Genomic DNA, 24,907 nt, shown 5'->3' on the forward strand with positions numbered 1-24,907 from the left:
GGCTAGTTTAACTTGATTCAATGTGACATTCCCATGTGTAATGACATCTTAGCTACCAGTTTCACATCATTAATTATGATATTGCTCTGTACTGTGACAAGAGGCCTAAATTAAAACTTGTTTCAAAACATATAAACTGACAGTTTTGCAGGGTCATTTGTTTCATGAAGTAATAGATATTGCAGGGCTGAAGGAAATATCACTCCAAATTCTATGTTTTCTTAACAATCTTGATGGAGCAATTGCTATTGGATAAACAGAAACAAAATTGATGTGAAGATGTTTTTTCTTTTTCCTGTTCACCCCAAGCCAATGTTTCCAAAGCATCAGAGTTGTAAAAAGATTTTATACCTTTCATTGAAGAATTCTACTGAATGTGACCTTATATTATCCATTTAAGCATATGGCTATAAAGGGTGTTCCAAGAGTTTTTCAGCAGGAATTTAAGCAGATGCAGGCTTAGAAATTTAATCTAAATTGTTTAGGATTAACTAAAAAATAATCATGATCATTTTATCCAGTGAATAATGGATTTCCTTAATCTGATTAGAGAACTGGATGCAGCAGCAGTGCTTCCTGTGTTTTGGCATAAAGCAAAAAGAGACTAAGAAAAAGTGCTCTGATTGTGTGGTTTTACCTTTTCTGTGTCAGTTTTGTGGTTTACCATATTATTCTGGGCACACAGTTGTTTGAGAGAAATGACAATTTCTTGCTTCTTTTGCATTTCAGCATTGCTGGTATCTAATAGCTCTTTGCTCCTTTTCTGCAGTGGGACATGCATTTGGTTTGTTAGCAGATGGTCTTTTTTCTCTACAGTGCTAATCAAACTTTGATACGTTTGGATTTGCACAAGGGAAAAGCTGACAGGGCTGACTGAGCGCATCTGCTTGGCTGTTGCTTACAGTTCCTGAGACATGACTCAATATTCACTTCAGACTGAAATGCTGCAATTGGAGCGTCAATGTGGTGGCAAAAGCTTCCTTTTTTGTAATCAACTAGGGCAGAGCTGCTGCTCACACATCTCCAAGTAACACTCAGGCTGACGGCACCAACTCCTTTTAATTGATGAATTGCAGCATCACTCTAGCAGCATCTGAGCAACACCCTGTTTGTGAAAAACCTGAGTAACCAGGGAATTCCACTTGGCTGTTCTGAAGTGGGCTGTTTCATAAACAAGGCAGTCTCAAGCCATGTTCTTCAAACCATGTTTTGACATGTACAGAGGTTCTGCATATATAGAGAGCTTTCAGAATTGAGGGTTGAATGAAACTCTTGGTATTGAAATTGATACAGCAAGAATGGGCAGAAAGAGTGATCCAGTAGTGTTTCCATGTGAATAAATACTGTTTTAGTTTTTTCTTGTTTTGTTTGTTGTTTTTGTTTGGTTTCATTTTGTTTTTTAAATTTCTTGGTGCCTGTGTCAGCAACATATATGATACCTGAGCTGCAGCCAGTAGCTCTATTTTTTTGCTAGTTAGACTCCTCTCTGCATCCTAATATTGTGAATTTTGGATGCTTGTACTGCATAAAGTCAAGCTTTTATCTTTTCACATTATTTCCTTTCTTCTCTGTGTATCAACATGTGAGAGACAATGAGTTCCAAGTATTTATGCTGAGCATGCACAAAATTGTTATGCAGCTCCATCTTTTCACTTACAGAAACAGAAATTCAGACTCATCTGTGGCAAAATAACGTGAATGATCTCTCTGGTGACCATCTTCTTTGGTAGCACTGCTTGACAGAAATGCCCATCCTACCACAGAGGAAGGTCAAAACTCTGATAGGCAAGTTCAATTCCGTGTAACATTGAAAAACAGTTTAAGAACACAGTGATGAAAACTGTTCCCTTAGTCCCTGCAGTGCATCCATCATTTTTCTTAGCATATCTTTTGTGACTGTTCCAGAAAAGATGCTTGTAGGAGGACATATGTTAATAAATACAATCTATTCTTTTGTTAACTGAAGACTCTCATATGATTTCCAAGCATGTTTCTGGCTCATTTAAATTTCTAGATTCTGTCCTACAAGTGAGTAGCTCTGCTTACAAAGTTGTTGATGACTAGGAAATGTTTTAATACTCTAATGGTTAGAGAGAACATAGGAAATAATCTGAAAAGAAGATGTAAAAAATGAAAAGAATGAAGGATATGGTAAGAAAAGACAGCATCAGAGTGTCCAATGGATATAAAGGCTCTCCTATTTCCAGTGAAAGGAACTCCAAGTAAATTGTTTGCTTTGTAATGGGCCCATAAATATTTCAGTGTGTTTAAACTGATATCTCTAAATCAGCAATTTAAAAATTGATTTATATGGGCTACACCAGATAATAAAGTTTTTATTTTTCAGTGAGGGAATTTAACTTGATAATGATGGATTGTCTGTTAGTTGGATTTAAGAAAGTGGAGTTTGGGTTGTTTGCTTGGTCTGCTTTCTTCCTTCGCAATTTATGTTCCCTGTAAATGGATAACTCCAAACAACTATTTGAAAAAGAAGATGTATTTTTCAAGGCAGAAATAATTCGATGAGTATCATCAGAATATTACAAATCATTCTTGAAATTACAGTACTAAAGAAGGATGGTTTGGTACTTCTCTGTAGACCATTCTTCCATATGTAATGAAACTACAGTTTTGCCTGAAGTTTCTAGAATATAAGATAAGGCAAAGGCTGAGTTTTGAGACAATTTTTGATTTTGTTGTTTAGCTGTGTTGTCAGACTGAGATAAGAGGAACATTTAGTTACTTTGTGTTGTGGTTAGGTTAAAAAAAATAAACAGACAACATTGGCAGAACTCACTCACTATGGCTAGATGCCATTGGCTTGGGCATCTAGCTGCATTCTGGGGTTATTTTCTCAAGTGTGCTCTGCCACAATGTTTTCCGCTGTCATAGAAAATACTTCATATGCAATATACTAACAATAGATAAAGTTCTTTCATTTGCTTGAGGTGGTTAATTTTGTCTTTTTAATTTCAATGCAACATTCACAACTCCAATCATCACTTGAATGATTTTGGTCCACTTTTATTCATACCCAATTCTGATTTCTGTGCAGTCATCTTATAGGTAAGTATTATTGGAATATTCTGTATATATTAATTCAACAAGATGGCTGTATCTGTACTGATAAATGAAAATAAAAATTGGTAATTCTTTATTAAGGCATTTTCTTTCTCTTTTAAAACTAAGCCCTCCTATCAATCTAAAATGAATTTATGGTACTATTTATTTACTTATTTGTATTTGTTTGTTTTGGTTTTGTTTGATTTTGTTGTGTGTTTTTTGTATAGAAAATTATTCTGGAACATCTTAGAACAGGGAAGATGTTCTTCACTTCTTAGAGTATACACATTTCAATGTGTATATGTATTTTAAATCTTATATAATCTTATATAAATTTATCTTATATTATCTTATATTCCAATATTTAACTACTACTTGAAGTGGTATAAAGAAGAACACTTAAACAGAGAAATTATTACTCTTTCAGATTATGTATTTTCTCTGTTGCAGAGGAATAACATTACTTAGGATGGGATCTTTTGGAAGACTGCAGTTTAATCCCTCACCACTCATCAGAGACTCAGGAATTCTGTATCTGCAAGGAAGAATAATCCTTTCTTTACAACATAATTGTGCTGTTTCCCTGTTTCCACGTACATCACTATGTTTGTCATATAATGTTAAGACAAAATGAAATTTTCCTCATAGTGATTGTACACACTGTTGGATTTAAAGCTACAGGATTTGGGTTATAGAATAGCCCAATAGTATCAGTGGAATAATAAAAGGAAAGAATTTTTCTTTTTTTTGCTAGCATGGAATATAAAAAATTAATTTAAAAGACAGTGGTGAAGCAGCTGTGCTATCTGGAGCCTATAGCAAGCATTCCCTTGAGACTTGAGCTCAAGCATTTCGTCATTTGGCTCTTATACATCAATGGTGACACATAATTTTACATGTTAAACTATTTTTTAATATAAGTCATAATATCTGAGTTGGATTGTCAGATATAGGGTAATTTTAGGATGCAGCAATATCTCTATTGCCTTTAAATGTCCAGATTGATCCATATTTCCATAGCTGACAAAATTGGAAAGTTCTCAGATCAAAAAACAATTTGAGTTTCAGCCAAGTTTATTTTTTATATTTGAAGTAGAGCTGAAAATGACAAGTTTTGTCACATCACTTAGTATTGTGCTATACAGTGAGATTCCCATAGATGATCACAGAATCATAGAATGGTTTGTGTCAGAAGGGATATCAAAGATGAAGTAAAGCTGTTGTTGCCTTTCAGGGCATTAATTATAGATAATAATGTTATACATAGCTTGTTCTCACTACAATTGTAATTTGTTCTAGAGATCCTCTTTTACTCAGAATAAATTCATGTTCAAGGATGTACTTTGTGTTGTCTCAACAGTTATTGTTTGACCTCAGAGGTGATTGCCCATCAGGGCCTGGGAAATGGTTTAGATTTCTTTTAATCTTTTCCTCACTTCCCATACAGGTGCCTGAAGAAAAATGAGAGTTCAGATTTGCAGGTGAATTTCTTATGAGTAAAACTGAAATATGCAGTAAATTTGACCGAATACTGAAAAAAAGATGTCTGACATCTAAGGAGTGTGATTTTTGAGCAGTGGAGAAATGAGATGGAAGAAGGAAGTGCATCCAGCCTCCTCCTTTAGAGCAGCTTTACTTGGATAGTTTGTACTGCACAGATTTAGGCAGTTAAGTATGGAGTATGACTGCAAAGCAAATCTTTTTTTGCTTTTGATTGATTTTATTATGGGTTGGTAGAGTCTTCCTTGGTTAACTTGATATTTGGACCATAGTTTTCCATGTCTGTAAAGGCTTATGAAAACTTATTAGGACCTGGCTAGAAGAAAAGAACATAGGAAATTCTTGTTTCTCCTTCTTCTCAGTAGTCTACAGGAGCATGAATAGTGTCTAAGTTTATGTCCTTTTGCTCTGCGGTGGGGTGGGAAAACACAAAATTACCTGTGATCTTTCATGGCATATTCCTGTAGTAAATGTCTATTTGTCATCTATTATGAATATTATGCTCTTTTTTGAGTGATGGAAAGAGTTATGGAGACGAAAGCGGTTCACCACAGCCTCTAAATACTAAATATCAATATCATGGCTGTGATTTGGAGCCCTGAGATCAATATGTCAGGTCCTTCTTTCACGTTCCCTTGCTTTGGATTAATGGACATCATAACAAATAGAAGAAGCACACATAGAAATACATAGGTGTACATAGATCAGACACAAATCTTCTACAGAAACTCTTGGTTTATAATGTTCCTGTTTATAGAAAGACTTGGGATGTACATTTCTTAGTGCTTATCTTTAAATAATTTTACTGGGACTTTTGGAATGTTAAATTAAACCTGTGATGTACTATGTGGTCGTATTTTAGTAGCTGAAAACCTCCTCAGCTCACAATTAGTATGCAAGCTGGAAAGGAATGGACTCAGAATCACCTACACTAGCACAGATTTTCCTCGCAATTCCAGCTGATGCCAGTATCTGGAAAAAAAATCTACCTACTTCCTTCTCACTCACTGGGACAATTTGGGATGATAACATGGTTTGTGTCTGTGCATTATTCAGGCACATACTTTGGCCATATCTATAAACTCTGTGTATCTGTATATGGGAGCTCATATTCGTAGATGCCAAAGGTGGTAGTTAAAATGCAGTCCAGATTCATGCCTACTGTAAGAACATATCACATACAAGCATTTCAGTTCTAAAATTCTACTGCACAGTCTAACAGAATATTGGGATTTTGAAAACTTTAGAGGATGTTCTGAGATAGGATTAGAAGAATAAGTGAGCCTTACTTATTTGTAGCTTTTCAAAGACCCTGGCCTAACAGTCTGAAGATGCATGTTCCTTGTGGAAATGGAAACTATATTGTATATTTATGAAGAAATTATGAGACCCTATTTGTTAGAATCCCATTATCTGTACAACAGTAGTTTCCTGTATGCAAGATGCAGCACTCCTAAAGTGGAGATTACATGTATACCCTCAGGTTAGCTGAAGGAACATAATGCCAAAAATTGCCTTTGTAAGTCTCTGCAATGAAATTACATTGCCTCCATTTGACAGACAAGGGGAACTGACATGAAGGAAATGTTAAAGCAAGTACCTATCTTTAAGCAGCTTTCTGAGCTTATCTTTCAAGAGCTTGGAATGTAATTGACTGAAAATCTATAGCACTGATGCCCGTTGAAGCACATTTCCTGATCACATTCCTACACCATAATCACCGGACCTTCCTATCTTAGTAGAAAGTCAGTCCATATCTGCAATTACTTAACACAGCCTGACTTATCCTGAGGCATCTGGAGCCAAAAGTGAAGTGGTTGTGAATATCAACAAAGACAACATTTGTGAAGTGTAATCCAGCAGCATGTGCTGCTGGATCTGTAACCCCTCTGGTATTTGAATAGAACCTTAGATCAGAATTTTGGAGATTGTGTGAGAAAGATCCACACAAGGAAGATAAAAATGTGTGGTCCATTCAGTTCTTTTTGTCAAAAATTTTTTTAAGTTTGCATGAAGAAAAAAATCTCTGAAATCTATCAGCTTATTGATCAAACCATGACTTTGAGGATCAGGAAAACATTGCCTTATCTGGACTCTGGCAGCAGTATATCTATGTTAGTATTTCTGATATTAAGTTAGACACTGTGTGGAAGGATCAGGGACAGGGACTGCTCAATGAGCTCGTTTTTTATAGTAACACCTCTCATAAATTTGGAAAAAGAAAAATTATGTTAATTATCTCTAGTATAATATAACTGGATTGTTACTATAGGATATGAAATACCATGATGTGGATGTGCAGCTCTCAAGTGTAAAAGAGAATTTTTAAGTTTCTGACTTCAACATTTATAGATTTCCAAAAGTGACAGTGGATTGGAGGGTGACAGTGCCACCTCTCCAATGACACTGAACAAACCAACAATCCATCAAATTTCTTCTCTTCCATAAAAGAATGCAAAACAATAAGTTATTTACATAAAGTGTCTGAGAAAGTTCCTTACAAGAATGTAAATATTGGAAGGTTTAGAAAAACTAAAAAAATCAGAGCAACAGTGAACTTATTAAAAAAAATTTAAAACTTTGAGGAACATACTACAACCAGAATGAACAAATTTATCATAATGAATATGCAATCAGCAGCTGAAATGGGACTTCAGAAGTACTGTTTGGAATGTTTTAAAGCATTGGTGTCATTTTAAAATTATATGTATCTTTCCATAGTAATCTTTTGTTCCAGTATGCTGCTTTGAAGTGCTGGGGACTCTGGGAGAAGGCAGCAATTGCACATGACTGGCAAGAAAGTCTGCTATTGCCCAGAGGCATAGTGTGAAGACGGACTAGAGCTGAAAAACAACAATTAAGATCTCAGTAGCAATAAGCGTCAGCTTCCTAAAGCACTTTCTCTTGCTTCCCTTCATATAAGTGATTGGGGCAGTGGGATGGCTTCCCTCTGGTAACTGAGGGTTGTCAAGACCCTGTGTTCTAGAAACTTCACAGCTCTTAAAGTGGTGAAGCTGGAATTCAAACAAAATTCTCATCTAGTTTTATGCACACAAAACCACAATGGGAACATGGAGCATCTGAAGCCCAGGTTGGATATCCACCACTTTTTATTTGTTATCCTATATTTACTCAGTTCATACTTTGGGATATTAAGCAATTAATCACATTTTAATGCCTCAACGTCTGTAAAATAATGGGCTGTTACTGACCATGTGGGAAAAATCCAGAATAAGTGACCTCCTTATCTGGTCCATTAAAATGCTGCAACAATGGAATCCACATCTTCTTCATCCTGTTTCACCTTGTGATTGCCACTGTTACTTGCAACACTTTTCTTTATGTCTCCATACTTCTGTGTAGTGGTAGGGTAAAAATCCTGTAGATGAAAGTCTCAAACAATTTGTGGTATTGATCAAATGCAAAATTGAGGAGAAAGAGCATTCCTGTTGTCACATGTTTAAAGGGTGATAAGCAAGTCCAGAATGGATTTTTCAGCCAAAAAAAAGTGTAGCTGAGGGATGTGTTAGCTTAGTGTGGGAGAGGAATCCTGGAGCACTTCTAAACTCCAGATTTGGAAGGTGTTTCAATGGCAGTAAACTACAAAAATGTGCCTGAAGTGCTTCAGCATGTGTTTTTCCTTAGCCACTGGCAAAACTTTTATCTTGTCCTTCAAGTGGATGTCTTTTGTCCATGACCCACTCTGCCCTTGGCAGTGATAGTGCTGCATGAGAAGGAATAGAAAGGAGAGGCATTTGAATATTGCTGGATCTAAAGTCCCTGCTGTCTGGGCCATTTTCCCCATAATGATGTGGAACTCTGCTTGCACTTTCCAGGGCCATTCTGGATTTTATGTTCCATTCCCATATACACCTTTTCATAAAAAGCATTTCTCACTGTACAGGACCAACTTATTTTAGATTGAACAATTTGATTACCTCTCTGCAGCTGTTACAGGCTACTCAGAGCATGACTTTTAAGAAGAGCAATGACAGAATGGTTCTTATGGCAGCAATTTTAGGTCATTCCACTCACTTGTCTGCTGGTTTGAATTTGGGCTTTCTCCACTTGGCTGCATGTGCATATGACTTCGAGTACCTATAGGGTGTTACTTCAGTGAGATTTGTGGAGTTTTTAAATGAAATATTTGTGTATATATATATTTTGTGCTGAAACCCTCCATAATTCTCTGTAATGATCTTTACAGGTTGACAGGAAAGTGATTCCACCTTTCAAGTCATTTGATAGGCTCTGTGTACATGCATAAGTGCTGGCATTAACAGGAATGAAAGGAAGTGGTTTCATGGAATAGAGACACGCAAGCAAATGTGGCATGTCACGCTGGTGCCACATGGGGTTATTTTGCTACACGTGGCCAATTTTGTCTGTTTTGATGTTGCTACAGAAGGAAATGCTGCCTCACTGATTTATGTGAAACTGTAAACATATTGGATGCTAGGCTTTAACTTATCCTGATGAGTCACTTTAAAAGATGTTTTTTATCTTCAAAGTCTACATTTACATGCTTCTTCTTCATAATAACATTGATATCCATTTACCTTCTGGTTTCTTTCCCAGTTTTTATGAAAAATCTTTTCTCAGTAATAAGATTTTTACATAGCGATGACATTGAATATCTGCACTTTAAACATTTTTATTGATGTGATGTTATCTAAGAGATTTTAACATGATTATCTTCAAGGAGAGCTTTGAGGAAAAATTAGCATTTTGTTTCATTCATGTAATTTTTCTTGGTTTGAATCTGAACTGTTTTGAGGCATTTTACTTAAAAATATATAGAGCTTAATATATAGGACACACCTGTGTCACTCTCTTACTGTAGTTTACTAAACAGAGAGGTGGAGACCCCAGAGGCAGGTGACTTCATTGATTGTAAAGAGGAAACTTAACAGTGTAAACTACTTTTTAGTCCTTATTTCAGTAGCTGTGGTCCACCAAGATTCTGGAGTGCTTTTCTAAACTAAAAGCAAAGTAGTGTCCAGTGCATTTTCGTTTTCTACAGACCAAGAACAAGGGCTCAAACTGCAAGCTGTCATCTATCTGGGGTCAGCAGCAGCAGAGATTGCCTTTGTAAGTCTTTTGGTTAGAGCTTCTGGAAGCTATTTGGGCTTGGTTTGATTTACTGCTTTTTCTCTATTTCTTTGAGTAAAGATTCTTTAAGGTGAATGAAAAGGCCCTTAAATTGCCTTCTCTGCAACAGGCATTGCTGCTGAGTTCACTACCAGCTGAAGGTCTGTACAGCTGAGCTAAGCTCATGATTCCTCACTGCCAAAAGGGACAACCCCTCTCCCTTCCAGTGACAATGCACTGACAGCTCTTCTCTGAACAAGTTCAGTTTGTTGTCTCTGTAGGACAGGGTTTCCTTTTCCTTAGGGAAAATGAGTTTGCTGAGTTTAATTGAATTAACTTGGCAATGGGCAGTATGTTCAATGTGTACCTGAAATGTCATGAGAGGCAGCAGCACATGATCTAGGGAAGGACAGGTGTCAGGTAATGTATAAAATTGTGACTTGGAAAGATGTCTGGGAAGCTACTGGTTTACAGCAGGAGCATACTGAGTTATGAAGCGGCTTGCCAAATGTAGTGCAGAGCTGACTAAATGCTCTTCTACTCCTTTCCTTGCTCAACCTCCTTTGTAGCAGTAGATCATAAGAGAATCAATTGTATGAAGTTATTTTTCTCAGGGCTGATTTAGAAAAACACATTGCCTTTAATTTCCTTTCTTCCACAGAAGGGTCCACATCTGCTTTTTACACTCTCCTTCTCATAAAAACCCGTCACTTTTAATCTCTTCTGTGGATTAGAACTTTGGCCATGGGTGTGTGATAAGGGTCACAGTTTGCATATCCCTTGGGTCACAGAAACAGTGGTATTTTGGCTTTTTTAAAACTGGAGTTCCAGGTTTTTCTTTCTTGTTTTCTAATGTACATTGCTAGGTTTTATTAGTGCAACTTCTTTTCCCACAGTGGGTATTACAAAACTTAACCTGAATCCCTGAAAGTGCCTTTAGAAATTACTTTTCTTATTACACCATATACTGCCTCATAAAGGAAAATTCTCTAACCTGGGAACTGCCTCTTGGCAGAGAAACAACATTGTCTAATTTTCCTTCTCTGCTTTCCCTATTTGTAGATATTTGACTTTGAAAGAACTAGTTGAATTTGAACTCTCCTTGTCAGTCATTTTGTGTCTTCTTGGCTTTATTGCACTTCATTGAACAAGTAAACAATATAAAATCAAAACAAGAAATCCAGTATTATCTGTGTATCCTATTACATTTTTCATTGTAGCAAAAGCTGTCATGACTAGTGAGAGTTGATAGGAGGTTACACTGCTGCCTGTATTTTCTCATCTTTGTTATTAGTGTCTGCCTTCCAGTGGTACACAGACATCCTGATTGAAGTTGCACAACAGATAATTTGCCGAAGAAAAAAAACTTTCAAAGTGGAGTCCTTTCTTTTCCTTAGAATCAAAAAGTCACAGGGCCATTCTTATTATCAACCACTCATTAAATAGAAAAGGATCTAATTAACGAAGATGTCTATTAACCATTTAATTGTGCGCAGTGCTCATATCCACTCTAAAGATAACCAGTGATGTCTGCCTTTATACTGCAAAACATCAGAGAAAGAATGTCATCAAACTACTATTTGTACAATTGTGAACCATATGATTTAGAAGAAAATCTTTTTGGACTACACCTTTTAGATTTGTCTAAGATTAAATTTTCCAATTTGATTTTTTTCTTCAGGGAGCATATTATGAACTGCTGAAATTTATACTATGCACATATTGTATCAATTTTGTTCTCTAACTGAGCTACTTCTAATTACCTATAATCTAGGAAATTTACTTGATTCTCTAACTTCTAAATTGTAAACAAGTGATTTTCTCTTTGATCATTATACCTTAAAAACAAGCACTTATCCTAATGTTGTCCCTTAATCAGAATCTTTTTTTTGTGGTTTGCTTTTGTTTGTCTGTAGTTCAAAGTATTTACATAATGCATGGTAATGAAAATCTAAGGACCCTTCTCACTGCTGGAATATTAACTGGCCAACCTCGGCCTTCCTGGCTGGTGTCCCTGATGCCAAATGTGAGCAGGAGCTTTTTGTAATGAGACCAGGACTTCTTTTTCAAGAAGTAGTGTTAAACACAATTGCAACAGGTAGTCAGCAGGTTTTCTGGGCAGTAGAGGGAGGAAAAGTAACAGGTTAACAACGGAAGATCATCCTGCCTCTGTAATAACATGTTTCTCTTTTCTTAGGTGGTTTGATTGTGATGACTTTCTTGGCAGTGTTTATTCCTAGCCATTAAAAGGCATTTCCTTCCTCTGGTTTTCTCATTATGTCAGGTCCTACATGTGTATAAATTACTGTCAATATTATTTCTCCCTAGCATTTCTTCTCCTTTCACTATACAAATAATTTTGCATAAGAAATATAAAATGGAATTTCATTTCCCACTGACATTTTACTTGACAGTCTCTTCAATTTATTTCCAGCATTCTTTTTCAGTTTCCTTCATAATAATATTTCTCTTCTTTATGTTAACATCAGTGTTCTAGCAGGAACTAAATGCATGCAGTTAAGGGGGTCATTTCACACCTGTCATAACTGGTTGATTTAGTTTTGCTTAGAAATAGAAATTCACTTGATTCTGATTTCATAAATTTCTGTGTCTTGACTGTAGTTTGTCAGTTGCTGAGGTTTATATATCAATCACATTAAAATAAATTTATTTTCTTTTAAACAAAATTAACATTAATGTTTTTCTCCATCCATTTTTTAAAAAATGCTTTTTCTTACCCCTTTTACATTCCTTTTGAGGAAGATAAAGTAATTTGTAGCTTACTGATGTAATTTGCTTTTATATGCCCAGGAGTCCTTTGTATCTGAAAAAACCCGTGACATCAAGAACAGGTTGCTCTACAGTTTAAGTGGTATTGTGAGAATGAGTCAGAGCTGGTTGCTGTGCCAGTCTGCTTTTCTCATGCAGCTGTAAAATATCCTCTTGGCCTGTGAAAGCCCCTAGGAGAGTCTCAGCAGGCAGGCAGGCAACTGGAGTGGCTCAGCTTCACAGCATCCTGGGGGCTGCTTAGCACATCAGAGTGGAGTGTTAGTTCTGACAGAGGGAGGACACACTAGAGCCATGCACTAAAACCTCTGTTTTTTTCACAGTCAGTGCTTCTGTGTCCCAAAGCTGGCAAAACTTCTTTTGCTCGTAGTTGGATGGCACTTTGTGAGCTGTGATAGTTTCAGTAGTTGTAAATCTGGTTAATTTCATAAACACACGAAGGGAAGAATGGATACAAATGACAGTCTAATGATAAACTGTACAGTTCAATTTATATGCTAAACTAAGTTAAGTTAAATTTGATTTATTATTCTCCTCTATGCTATGCTTATCATGGAAGTAAAACCACAATTTTCTTGATGTCTCTAGTTATCTTACAAATAAGACATTAGAGCTAAAACAGAATGAAGAAGGGGAAAATGGAAAATATTGTTAATAAATATATTAACAGATTTTTTGCAAGCAGAAAATGCTGCAGATTTCCACCATTAGTTCCCTCTTCCCTTGCAGAGTGAATGCTTAACAATTGCCTTAACCTAACATGCAGTCATCAGTATGATTCTCTTGCTGATGAGAGTATAGCTCAGTTTATTGATACTGCAGACTGTTTTGGCAGGATAACATATCTCAGGCAGGACAGATTTGCTAAAGTTTGAAAAGATAAATTTAATCAAAGTAATGCCAGCTGTTTACAAACTAAACTAAATTGGAGAATTCTTTTGTTTCACTTTGAGAGATATTGCATGATGAATACTGTATATATGGTGAATAGTCCATTCAGATATTTTGGCAAATTCACTTGGACTTGATAGAAAAAGGCACCAAAATCTTCAGAGAGGAGAATTTATTATGGATATTATTTGGAGTGTATTGGTTGTCCAGTTCTATTAGTTTTACTTTTGTTTTGCTACTGATGAACATTTCAATCCTTTGCATGGTGCAGAGGGCTAATGGTACTCCATTACACTAGAAAAATGTGACTGACTTGTCTACAGAGTGTCTTCAGATCTTGCTAAAGCTCATGGGAGTGAAAAATAAATAATTAATAGGAGACCTGGAGACAATAGAAGCTATCCTTTGCTATGCTGGGAATAGAATTTTAAAAAATGGCCTAAAATGCTAATGTATTAGACATTACCCACACTTAAGGTATTGTTTGAAAGGAAAAGGAAGGACAAAAGCCAAAGTGAGGGAGCTGGGCCTTTCCAGTCTTGAGAAGAGTCAACTGAGGCGGGATCTCATCAATGTATACAAGTATACGAAGGGAGGGTGCCAAAAGGATGGATCCAGGCTCTTGGTGGCGCCAAGCAATAGGACAAGGGACAGTGGGAAAAAAATGATGCAGAGGAATTTCCACCTGAATATGAGGAAGAACTTCTTTACCGTGTGACGTGAGTGACTGAGCACTGGAAGAGATTTTTCAGAGATTTTGTGGAGTTTCCCTCACTGGAGATATTCAAGAACCATCTGGATGCAATCCTGTGCTCTAGGATGATCCTGCTTGAGGAGGGAAGTTAGACCAGGTGACCCCCTGTGATCCCTTCCAACCTTGCCCATTCTGTGATCCTGTGAACGCAGATTCACAAACAGCACTGTGGTATTTGAAAGGCTCAGAAAAACTATCATCAAATCCTGAATGTTGGGCAAAAAGCCAGAGAAAATGCCACGTGCAAGACTCTGTCTCTGAGCTCGTATCTCTCCACATGTTAAAAACTTATCTGCTTTGAGATATGGAGACTAAAAGCCATCCTAGGACACACACACTTTGACATTGATTTTGAAAGAGTGGGGCAGATTGTCTTTCTATCCATCAAGACAGACTTAGGAAATACAACTATTCTGCCAAGTGGCATGTTTTATCTAATGATCTGTAGGAAGTGCAGAAGGGAGGAGAGTAGGACAGGCAGAGTAGTCCTGCAGTTAGGATCCTTACTTTGTGGGCAATGAGGATGGGAAACCTTGTCTATCAGTTCTGCTTTCACAAACATTGATGGAGGTTGTTCTGTAAGCATGAATCAGAATCTGAATTTCCTCATCCTATATTGCTATTCCAGTTGGTGTCCTGGTTATGACAACTTGGACTGGGTTTATTCATTCTACTTTTTTAGTTCTAGACCTATTTATCTTCCTTTTTTCCTCAGTTTGTTTGTTTGTTTTGTTTTTGTGGGAGTTTCTTGTTTGGTTTTCGTTGGTTTTTTAGGGGGGATTGTTTTGTTTTCTTTTGTTTTTTTTTGTTTTATGGGGTTTTTTGGTTTTGTTTTGGGTTTTTTGTTTTTGTTTTTCCTCTTTGTGAGAGAGCCAGTTCAAAATGGAAAGTGAATTCACCAAACTTAAACTGATGGCCGTGGTAGGTGGTGACCTTTTTCCTAAGAGATGGAAGATGAGCAAGACATGAAACCAAACTTCACCATTCTGGGTAAATATTTGACTAACCAAAGTATTACCTATTATCTAAAAGCATTAAAAATAAATATAAAAATTAAGAATTTTCTGAGGGGCCTGCTTTTTTTGATCTGTGTAAGGGCCATGTAAGATCAGTCACCACATTCCACTCTGCCTGACTCTCACTGCTGGCCATTTCCTGGCCCATGGCCACCATTGCCCTGATCCTCTGGCAGCCCATTCCCACAGCTCCCCTGTCAGGACCTCCAAATACGTCACCACTGGGGTTCAGCTTCTGAAGCAACTGGTGGATATCTGAGCAGGAATCCCACCTGCAAGTTTTCAGGCCAGAAAGGAACAGCTGTGAGTTCTGCAGAAAGTTGTGTTGGCTGAAAGGCATCTTTGAAACTGAGACTTTGAAGTAGGGTTATTTCCTAAGTCTTCCGTTGCTTAAGAAAACAAGGATTCCTCTTTGTTCTTTGAAAATAACCTGTTTTTGGTAAAATCCTATTTGTCTCATCAAGTTATTTCTCTGGCTTCAGGAGGGTCCTGAGTACAGATCAGGCTTGGAGGCAAAAGGGCCTCCGTGAGATGTACAATGTGTTATTTAATTTTTTAATAAACAATTGATTGCAATATAGGCAATTTTTTAATGTTATGTTTGACATACACAGCTATATAATGACGACAGGAGAGTTTCCATGCCATACCATGAAAACAGCAATGACCTGATGTCCTTCTGCTCACTCTGTTTCCAGAAAGACACCAGTGTGTGTATTTGAAAATGCACAACCGGCTTGCTGGGGCATGTGCTCTTCTGCGTGCAACACGGTTTTCTGTAAATTGTCACCTTGTCAGACATGGTGTCTTTTTTTCTTCAGTTTGTCCAGGCACTTGCTCTACCTGCACCAATCAACTCAGTCTGATTTCCCTTGAGCTTCTAAAGAATTTTTGCTGATAGGATAACACTTAGGGATATTTAAGCACTTTACTCAGTCTAGAGCCTGACCCTTTTACTAGTATGTTCTTGGATTTGGATTGGATTTACTATCTCTTAGTCTTTTTGCATAATAATGCTACTGGAAACAACTGTACTCTGATTATCAGAGTTCCTCAAGAGTTCAAAAAGTTGTTAATTTGGTTTCTTTTTAAAACCTTGTGCTTTTACTCATGAAAGGAAAAACTAAGGGTGAGTAAGAAGTTTTAAGCTGATACGGTAATTGTTAGAACTTTTCTCTGGGCTTAATACTTCAAATAAAAGCATCTGAACTGTAAAAAGCGGAAAATAACATGTAGGCCAATATAAAAACAACAACACACATCCCAAACCAAGATTTTGTCTGTTCAATCAAGCTCAGACTGATGCAAAGAGTGAAATTTTCCGTCTTGAATGTTTCTTTTGCTTCTGAAACCCACTATTCTAAATGGCAAAATATGGGGTTTTTTTCTTATTCTGACAGATAATTTCTCCATAGCTGCAGTGTTTCCAAGTGGGAATTTCAGTCCCAGTCAACATTCTTACATGTCACATGCTTGTTTTCTGGGAAAAAAAAAAAAAAAAAGATTGCCTGCCTGCAAAGTTCTTTCTGGCATGGTATTGACACAGGATGTAATGGGTTTAATATTTTTTTCTTTTTTTCTCTCTTGGTCAACTAAGATAGCTTAGTTCCTTAAGGAGTTTTTATATCTTGCCAACATTTCCTTTGCTAGGGCAATATAAAACAGCATTTGATATAGGGTTAATTTTTTTTGTAATTGGTTCTACCACTTTTTCTCTAGTTCAAATTCTTTTTCAATTAAAAATTTGTTATTTGTTCCTCTGGGGTAAAAATTGTCTTGATTTGTCTTTATTGATACATTTAGAACCAGAATACATAATCTGTTTTTAATGGCACCTGATAGAATTTGTATAATTGGGGAAATATTTTTTATCTTTTTATTCCAAAAATGTAAATGGACTGTGAATTTCTTACTCCTGTGCAAATTAGCATAGGCCTGCAAAAACATGTGACTTCTAGTTTTTGTTAAACAGGAAAAATAAGAATATATTGGTGAGGTTGCCCAAGAAAAAAAGAGAAAGACCAAACAGTATATTATCACAAATATACATGCAGAAACAAAGGTATTTCCAAACCCTGCAGATGAAAAAGCTGAGGATTGAGAAGATTTTCTTCAGCCACCTCCTTGCCTGGACACTTTGGTATTATCTGTCATTGCAGATTTGTTTTCTGTAGAGCCTGTCAGATTATAACATCCCTGTTGTAGTGGGATCGCACATCAAACTACTTTAACCATCACTTGCTGAGTATTTTTGAATTTAACAACTGCCTTTCTCTTTCTTTAAATTTTAGTTTTGCCAACCAGCTACCCAGACTCAACCTTGCTGATGTAGGAAGCAAAACACCAGCACTAACTAATCTGTCTGGGTCAGTCTTCTGTTCTGATGGCCCTCACAGCTGATAAGCAGGAACCTTATAGCTGGGACCACCAGTTTCTTTGGCAGAGGTGGGAGAGTTCAGCTGCAGAAGCTCATAAAAGTCTTTTGCTGGCATGGAGTACCCAAGAAATTTACTCATTGTTGCTGAGAAGGACCAGGTCAGTAAAACATTGTTCTTATGCAATGTCATCTCCCTGCTCTGTGCCTTCCTCTGCAGTATCATCTCCTTGCTGTACTTCCCTTGTTTGTGCACCAAAACCTCACTTTTAGCCTCTTAGCTACAGCCTTAGTCCCCACTTGGGCCTAGTTCTCTGTTGGTTATGTGGCATTATTCTCAATCAGGTTTCATTTTCTACCACTCCATTGCATTACACCTGCACAGTATGTCTCTATACCTACAGTGGTATATATACCTGCAATGTATTGTTCATTTCACACTGCCTAGTTTTGTGTTTTGGGAGTCCCCAAGAGCTTATTTTTCAGCTAAGCCCCACCTTATAGAGTTTCTTGGCTGGCCAGTTTGAGCATCACCAGCTAGTGTTCTTAGCTTTAGAGTGAGCTTTAGCACCACTTTCAGAATTTAACTATTGTTGCCTTTCATATTTTCTTTAGAAAAACAGTGAATACAATTGGGTTTTAATATAAGTTTTAATTAAATAGTCTTATCTGGGTTTTGTTTTTTTTGGTTTGTTAGCTTAATAGGACCAGTGAATTGTTTAGCATACAGGATGAATGGTGCTCACCATTCATGACCATCTATTTAATTTTTCACTTTTATCTTCTTCATTCAGTATTTGGCCTTATATTTTATTTATTTCAAATTATAAGAACATGCACTAAAGGTGGAATTATTAATTTCCTCATGGATTTTGCTTCAGTACTCAGTATAGTGCATCATATTTTTCTCAGTGCTTCTGAGGCATGTGTTTGAATATATTTCCAAAAAAACTCCTCTGAGGTACAATGTTATGAATATTCCTGTTGTACTGAGAAGAAACTGAGATACATGGAAGCTTAGACTGCATATTCAATAGAAACTAAGCTCATGCCTTTTTTTTTTTTTTAAGCTAGTTAAACCCTTTTGTGAGTCATTTCAGTTTGTGATGTAGAAAACTATTTTTATTTCTTTCTCCCTGGGTAAACTTCCTACTATATTGGAGTGTTGTACAGGCTTGTGGATTGGTTCAAGAGGAGAAGTGATTGATGGGATTGGACTTCTCTACCTTTCAAGAAAGGTGGGTAGTTGGATTTGTCTACCTGTATCTCTTCCAATTTCACCCCAAGTTTATGTACAGCTTAGAAGGAGCTGCATTTATAGCCATCACTGAGCTTAAAGGCTTGGTATTTCCCCAAGATGTTGCTTGTTCCAACAGGAAATAGTTCATAATAGTCCATGGTGCTGTTTAAACATCTAGGTGCATCCTCATGATGTCTGAGTGTCTGCATTGTTGTGTTTTGAATTAGTTTCTTGAACTGTCACATTTCAAACTTTTGAATGGTGCTTTTGAATTGGTGTTGTTCTTCTTCATAAGTTTCTGCTGCAGCTGAGGGTAGTGAGAAGAACAGGCAGCTGTACATTTGGAGCAAATTGACTCTTCATTGCCAAGCAGAACACTTGTTACAGTTAAGAAAGACTAATTCTCAGCATTTTGAATCTTCCCTAGCTACCAGATAAGAAATCTGTTTTCAGCTGCCTCATCCAAAAGTTCCAAGCACAGAAGTTTTTAACACAGGCCAGGTAATGACCATTGTGGGTCCCTTCCAACTCAGGATATCCTGTGAACCTTGTGACAAATACAGAAGAGTTTGCAGTGTATCTAGACTGTACATTTAGTCATAATTATTTTTCAGCTGGCTGATATTGACAATGAAGGGGTGAAGCTGAGTCTCCTGGGACAGATTTCTTTGAGGACCACAGCTTACTTCTGTTCCCATCAGGTGGGAGAATCACTTCAGGTGTCTCTTGCAGGAGACTGAGCACAGTAACATGGCTTATAACATTGCCAAAGCTCTGTAAGGAGCCCTGCTGTGCTGCTGAAAGTCACCAGCTAGAACAGCCTGATCTCTCTTACAAATCACAGGAACTCTTCACAGTGAGTTCACAAAATCAATTGACAGTGTGCTCTAGCTGTGGATGACTTTCTAGAGATTGGTCAGCTGTGAAGACTGCACTGGTAATTACCCATGGTGAAAAGTGAAATCAGCTTAAGTGATTTGCTTAGCACCACCCAGGATCTTTTTGGAAGGTGCTGGAATGGGATCTGATTTTCCAGAGAGCACAAAGTTACAGCAACTGAGTGTAAATTCTTCCAGTTTCCCTTTATTCACTTTTGCTTTCTAATTCTTACAAAGGAACAGGAGCTCTAAAAATGGAAGCTTTTTTCATGATCTTTATTTATTCTTACTTATCTTATGCTCTGAGAGAGGGCCCTTCAAAGAAAAATAGCCTGCAATCATAACAAAAGCTGCATTTGTTATTGTCCCTATCCTGCTGAAGTAGGTAGATGTTATCCTGAGTGCTTGGTTTATTGCATCTCATTTTGCACAGTGTAAAAGTACAGTTTCTAAGGGAGTTGCCAGCCAACCAGAAAAATCTCTTTATAAAAGAACCTGGACAAGCCAATGGATTTCTATACACTGAAAGTCTACTTATTTATTTCCTACATGAATAAAACTTGATGAAAGTGAAAATGTTTTAGATAATATCTATATTTTTAAATGATTGTAAGGCCTAGCCTTATATAAAATATGCTTGCACTGCTTCAGAAAAGATGGTTATAGTTGCTCTCAGATGGGAAAGTGCAAGTTTTTAGCTTTGTGCAAATGGTATGCATAATTTTGACATCTTCTGTTTCTTTAGTGTTCAAGCACCAAATACAAAGTTTCCAAAACATGTAGCAGGAAAATATGTTTAATCCACAGAACAAAAATTGCACAAACATGGCTGCTCTGACAAATGCTTCCTTTTCCTGCTGTATTCTTTCTTTTTAGTGTGAGTTTCCCAGCACAGTGTTTGGGAATACCAAGTTCCCTCTATTGTGTTCAACACAGGAGACTAAGAAATTAGCTCTCCTCTATTAAGTGAAATTTGATTAACTAATGGAGGGAAATGAAGCAGAGATATTAAGTCCCTATAGCACTACATCCTCCCTTATCATGGGATCCTTTAAAAGATCCTTTTAACCAGTGTTGTGTGTAATGTCTTCAGCTGGTGGATATCTCTAGAGAAAATTTTGTAGTAGTCTTGTAAAAGAGTTTTAAGAGTACAATGTTCATTGCATAAGATCAATAGAAGCTATTAATTGTGAAAAAATAATAATAATAAGTTGGAAATACCTTTTTGGCACCCATTGGAAGCAGAAGAATTGCCTGTTAGCTTGTGAATAACTATTTCATTTTCTCTTAAGTTCCCCTGCTCGTGCTTATCCTGAGTTATCACTTGTCACACTCTGTGGCCACGTGGGCAGTCAGGGAGCTCCCAACTGAGGGCCATTGTGCAGGCACAGAATGCTTCTTGTGCTTCTGTTTGGCAGCACATTGGGATCCTTGCCTAATGCAAGAGGGGAAAAAACATCCTCAAACATTTTACCAAGGGCTATTGACTTTTGGTAGGGTAGGATCTTCCCAAGGGAAGAGCTGGCACTGATTTTACAGTTAGAGCCTTAGCTGCATTAGCTGCTGTAAAAACTTTCTCTTGAGACTATCACCAGCTAAAGGGCACCAGAGCTGACACTGACTAAAAGGATACAGGTTGGCTGGAGAGGATATTTGGGTTTTGTTTATTTATTTATTGTGTGGATCTTTGTATACACCAAATGTATCGCCCTTATCCTCCTGGGTATATACCTCCTCACCTCCCAAGATATATACTTATATTTTTCTCTGGAATATGCCAAAGTCTTCCAGAAGTATATTACTAATGCAACTCCTATCTTTCATATGTTGTTTACTCTTTTCTTATCTTCTTCATGTAAGGAGAGGTTTTTTTTGTAGTAGGTTTCATTTTGACACAAGTCCTTTAGAAAACAAATATCCTGCTGTGTCTTTCAGGTAGGCTACATAAAAGAGGACACTTTGCATTTAAAAGGCAGTAAAGTTTGCAAAAGTTCTTAGTTCTTTCCAGATTTAATGCCAGAGATTTAAACCTGCCCTGGAGAAAGCTCAAAAAAGCAAAAGTTATTTAGTTTCATGGTAGCATATGCCTTTTTCACCTGGCAAGTGTAAAATTAAAAAAAAAAATTAAAAATCATACTTTAAAATGTCAGCTTTTCCTTCCGGCTATTTATGGTGTTCCATATTCCTATCTAGTTATCACTAAGAACCCTTTCAGAGTATACTTTTCAGAAAGTTGGGAAGATGTGAATGGTGGTCTGAAAAAACTGAAAAATTACAAGTGAAACATACAGAACACTTGCTAGGAAGATTTACAAGTACCTGTAGGAGGCTCAGATCAATCCTTAAAAGAGGGAATCTTCTGTAAAGATTCATGTTACATAGATAACTATATCAGATCAGTTAATTTGATTTATGCAAAACATTTGTGGAATTTGAGGCCTGTAAATTGACAGAGTTGAGGAAAAAAAAGAGACTAGAGAAGTGATAAGCAGAAACCATATGCTTCAGTTTAAGAGTGTGGAGTTTTAATCTTGTAAATAAATTTAGATCCAACTGTAAAATTGGCCTGTGGACTGAAATTTTTTTGGCTACAGTACGTGTGAGGAGTCCACAAAAGACAAAATTAAACATATACTGAAGTCATATGCATGCACAAAGAGAGAGGCTACATTTTAATTTGTAAAACACTAAGGAGTAGCTAGTGCACGTTATCAGTATTGGGTAAAGAGAAGAAAGTAAAACTGAAAATTGTCTTTTGGTTGACCTGGCCAATAAAATTATGCATTTGTTGTTTTACTGCTGAAACCAGTACTTTAGTTGGATTGTTACAAAAAGGAAGTGCATATTCCTGCATATTATTTTATGATTAGTGGGATTTTTTAATTGCAAGTGACTTCTTGTACTCCCTATATGTTTAATTCCAATAAGCAATGGCATGGCTGTATTGCTCTGATGAATAGAAGACTTGCTCTGTTGGAAGATTGTAGTGACTGCTGCTAATATTTATCCACTCCCTGTATTTACAACTTTGTAAAAACTGGAGTGTCAGTGGGCATTCTCCATAGACACTAACATACTTTTGGGTTTTAGTTCCAGTTAATAAGGACATGCCTTCTTTTCTTTCTTCTTAGTTTGTAGGACAACTAAAAGATAACAGATATTTTTTCCTGAAAATTAATTTTTGCAATTATTCCAAAAGAACATCACAAGCCTTCTGGATCAAACCTAGGATAACTTTGTTAGCAACACAGGTAGTACCTGGAAGGTACTAATTAAACTTTCCTATTCATAATTCATTCAGCAGATGAGAATGGTGGAAGATAATGATCTGAAAAAGCTCTTAACTCTATTTAACCTCCTTTACTACACAGAATATGGGTTTTTGTTCTGCAGCATTTAGCAGAGCATGTGCTCAGAATTAAATACATGTTTAGGTTCCTAGTTCAGTGAAAATCGGTTTCAGTATGGTTTTTAGGTATAATGGGAGGTTTAATGAGAGGCAGAATATGGTCAGTTCAGTCATATAATTGGGTTATAGCTCAGCACTCTCAGCGGTCATTGCAAGTTCAGAGAGGTCTCTTTCACAGAGCTAGGAATTGCCAACTTACGCTTTCCATCTCTTTTCTGATTTCTTTTAAACTAATGATCTGTGTTGGAGCATTAATGGCATTGTTAGTAAAGTATAATACAAAGTACCCCTGTCTTTTTCGAGAGCTACATAGATTCTGGGGGCTAATAGTGGAGGGCTGATTTTTTTTTTCCTTCTAGCTGTTTCTGAGGAATGGATGCTGGTCTGTTCTCCTGTAGAAACCTCTAGAAGAATGTTCACTTAGGTATAATGCAGCTAAATACCAGGATATTAAGGACTGATATATAAACTCAAGGTAAGTGTGCTCAGTAATACTTCCTTTCCTAAATTTCCTTTTCTGTTGTTATTTTTCCCCCACATTCCCTCCAAATCTGTTTTTCTCAATTTCATATATTAGATTTTTATTTTCTTCTCCTTTCACTTGAATTCAGTTTAGGTTTGAGTCTCCCTATTCTTCCCTGTTTCCAAAGGTATGTGTTTTGTTTATTTGTTTGTTTGCTTTTGAAAGAAAAGAATGCTGGAAGGTAATCAAAAGGGCATTTTCTTTGCCACCTCCTCTGAATATGTGCGTGTCTCTGACAAATAGAAAAGAAAACCTACAGAATGTCCGTGGCATGTAAAATGTACCATAGAATGAATCATTTTCAGCAGCCTTGATGAAGTGGGAGATGTTCTGATTGGAACTGGAACCATCCACCTACTTTTGTTCATTACATTGACACTGCTCTGTTCTCTTCTCTGAACTCTGAGAGTTACTTATCCACCCACATGGTTAATCTACAGAAACCATTCTGAAAGGTTTGTTCCTTACCCTATAATCTTTTCTACTTTTTACCCTTTTTGTCATCAGCTCATTTAGAGTATTTTTTAAATTAAGTAATATATGTTAAACTATATCAATATAGGGTTTGATTTGAAGCCGTAAAATTAAAAAAATTCCTAATTAATAAATAAATATAGATATTGCATCAGGCATTTTATAAATAAAATATGGATTGTATATATGTATATATAGATTGTATATTGCTGTGAGAGATTATAATTAGGTTTTTAATCTCACATTTAACTTTTCACATATTTCACATTAATATTTCAATTATTGAAAAACTGTTTTCTTATTATATTTTTATTATAAAATAATTTCATTCATTTTAGAAAAAAAATTAATATTCTTTAATCTAATTTTCTCTAGACTGTTTCTTTTCATTTGGTAAAGGCAATGAAATGAAGTATTAACAATTTCAGAGCAGAAGACTATTAGATGTTCTTTTGAGAAACAAAAGTGTGAAATCGCCTGTGTGTGACATGTTTTGTATTGGCTTTTTGGTGAGTCTCTCTTCTTTTTTGCCCTGTTCTCACTTCAATTTTAAAACAACTTTCCACCTAAAAAGAATTGCAGTACATAAGATGTTCACACACTCTTACTTGCAACAAATCTGCTAGTTGAAGTTTTCACAGCTGCTGGGAATTACACGTGTTGCCCATCTGCCCTGCACTCTGCAGCTGAGCCTGCTCACCAGTTGTGCTTCTGTCCCTGCTTTCCATCTACATAATGCCTCCATTCTCCAGGGCCAGCTCATTCTGCCTGGAGTTGGTTCATCACAGCAGGCAGTCCAATGTGTTTTAAACCAAATTCCTTATACCAAAAAACTTAGTAAAGCAAACCTGCCCTATAAGTAAGAGAAGCAAATTATTCCTGAACTTGATGCTATGATAGTTGTGTT

General features: G+C 36.6%; 1 long non-coding RNA gene across 1 annotated transcript; it reads left to right on the forward strand.

The window, feature by feature from the left end:
• Positions 1–18,643: 18,643 nt before the first annotated feature.
• LOC113458712 (uncharacterized) lies at positions 18,644–24,095 on the forward strand. Its single transcript, XR_003379227.2, has 3 exons — positions 18,644–18,714; positions 23,363–23,478; positions 23,615–24,095. It is a non-coding gene; the product is annotated as an uncharacterized LOC113458712 (long non-coding RNA).
• The last annotated feature ends 812 nt before the right edge of the window (positions 24,096–24,907 follow it).

The sequence above is a fragment of the Zonotrichia albicollis genome, chromosome 1 (genome assembly GCF_047830755.1).
Source record: "Zonotrichia albicollis isolate bZonAlb1 chromosome 1, bZonAlb1.hap1, whole genome shotgun sequence".
Classification (NCBI taxonomy): Eukaryota; Metazoa; Chordata; class Aves; order Passeriformes; family Passerellidae; genus Zonotrichia; species Zonotrichia albicollis.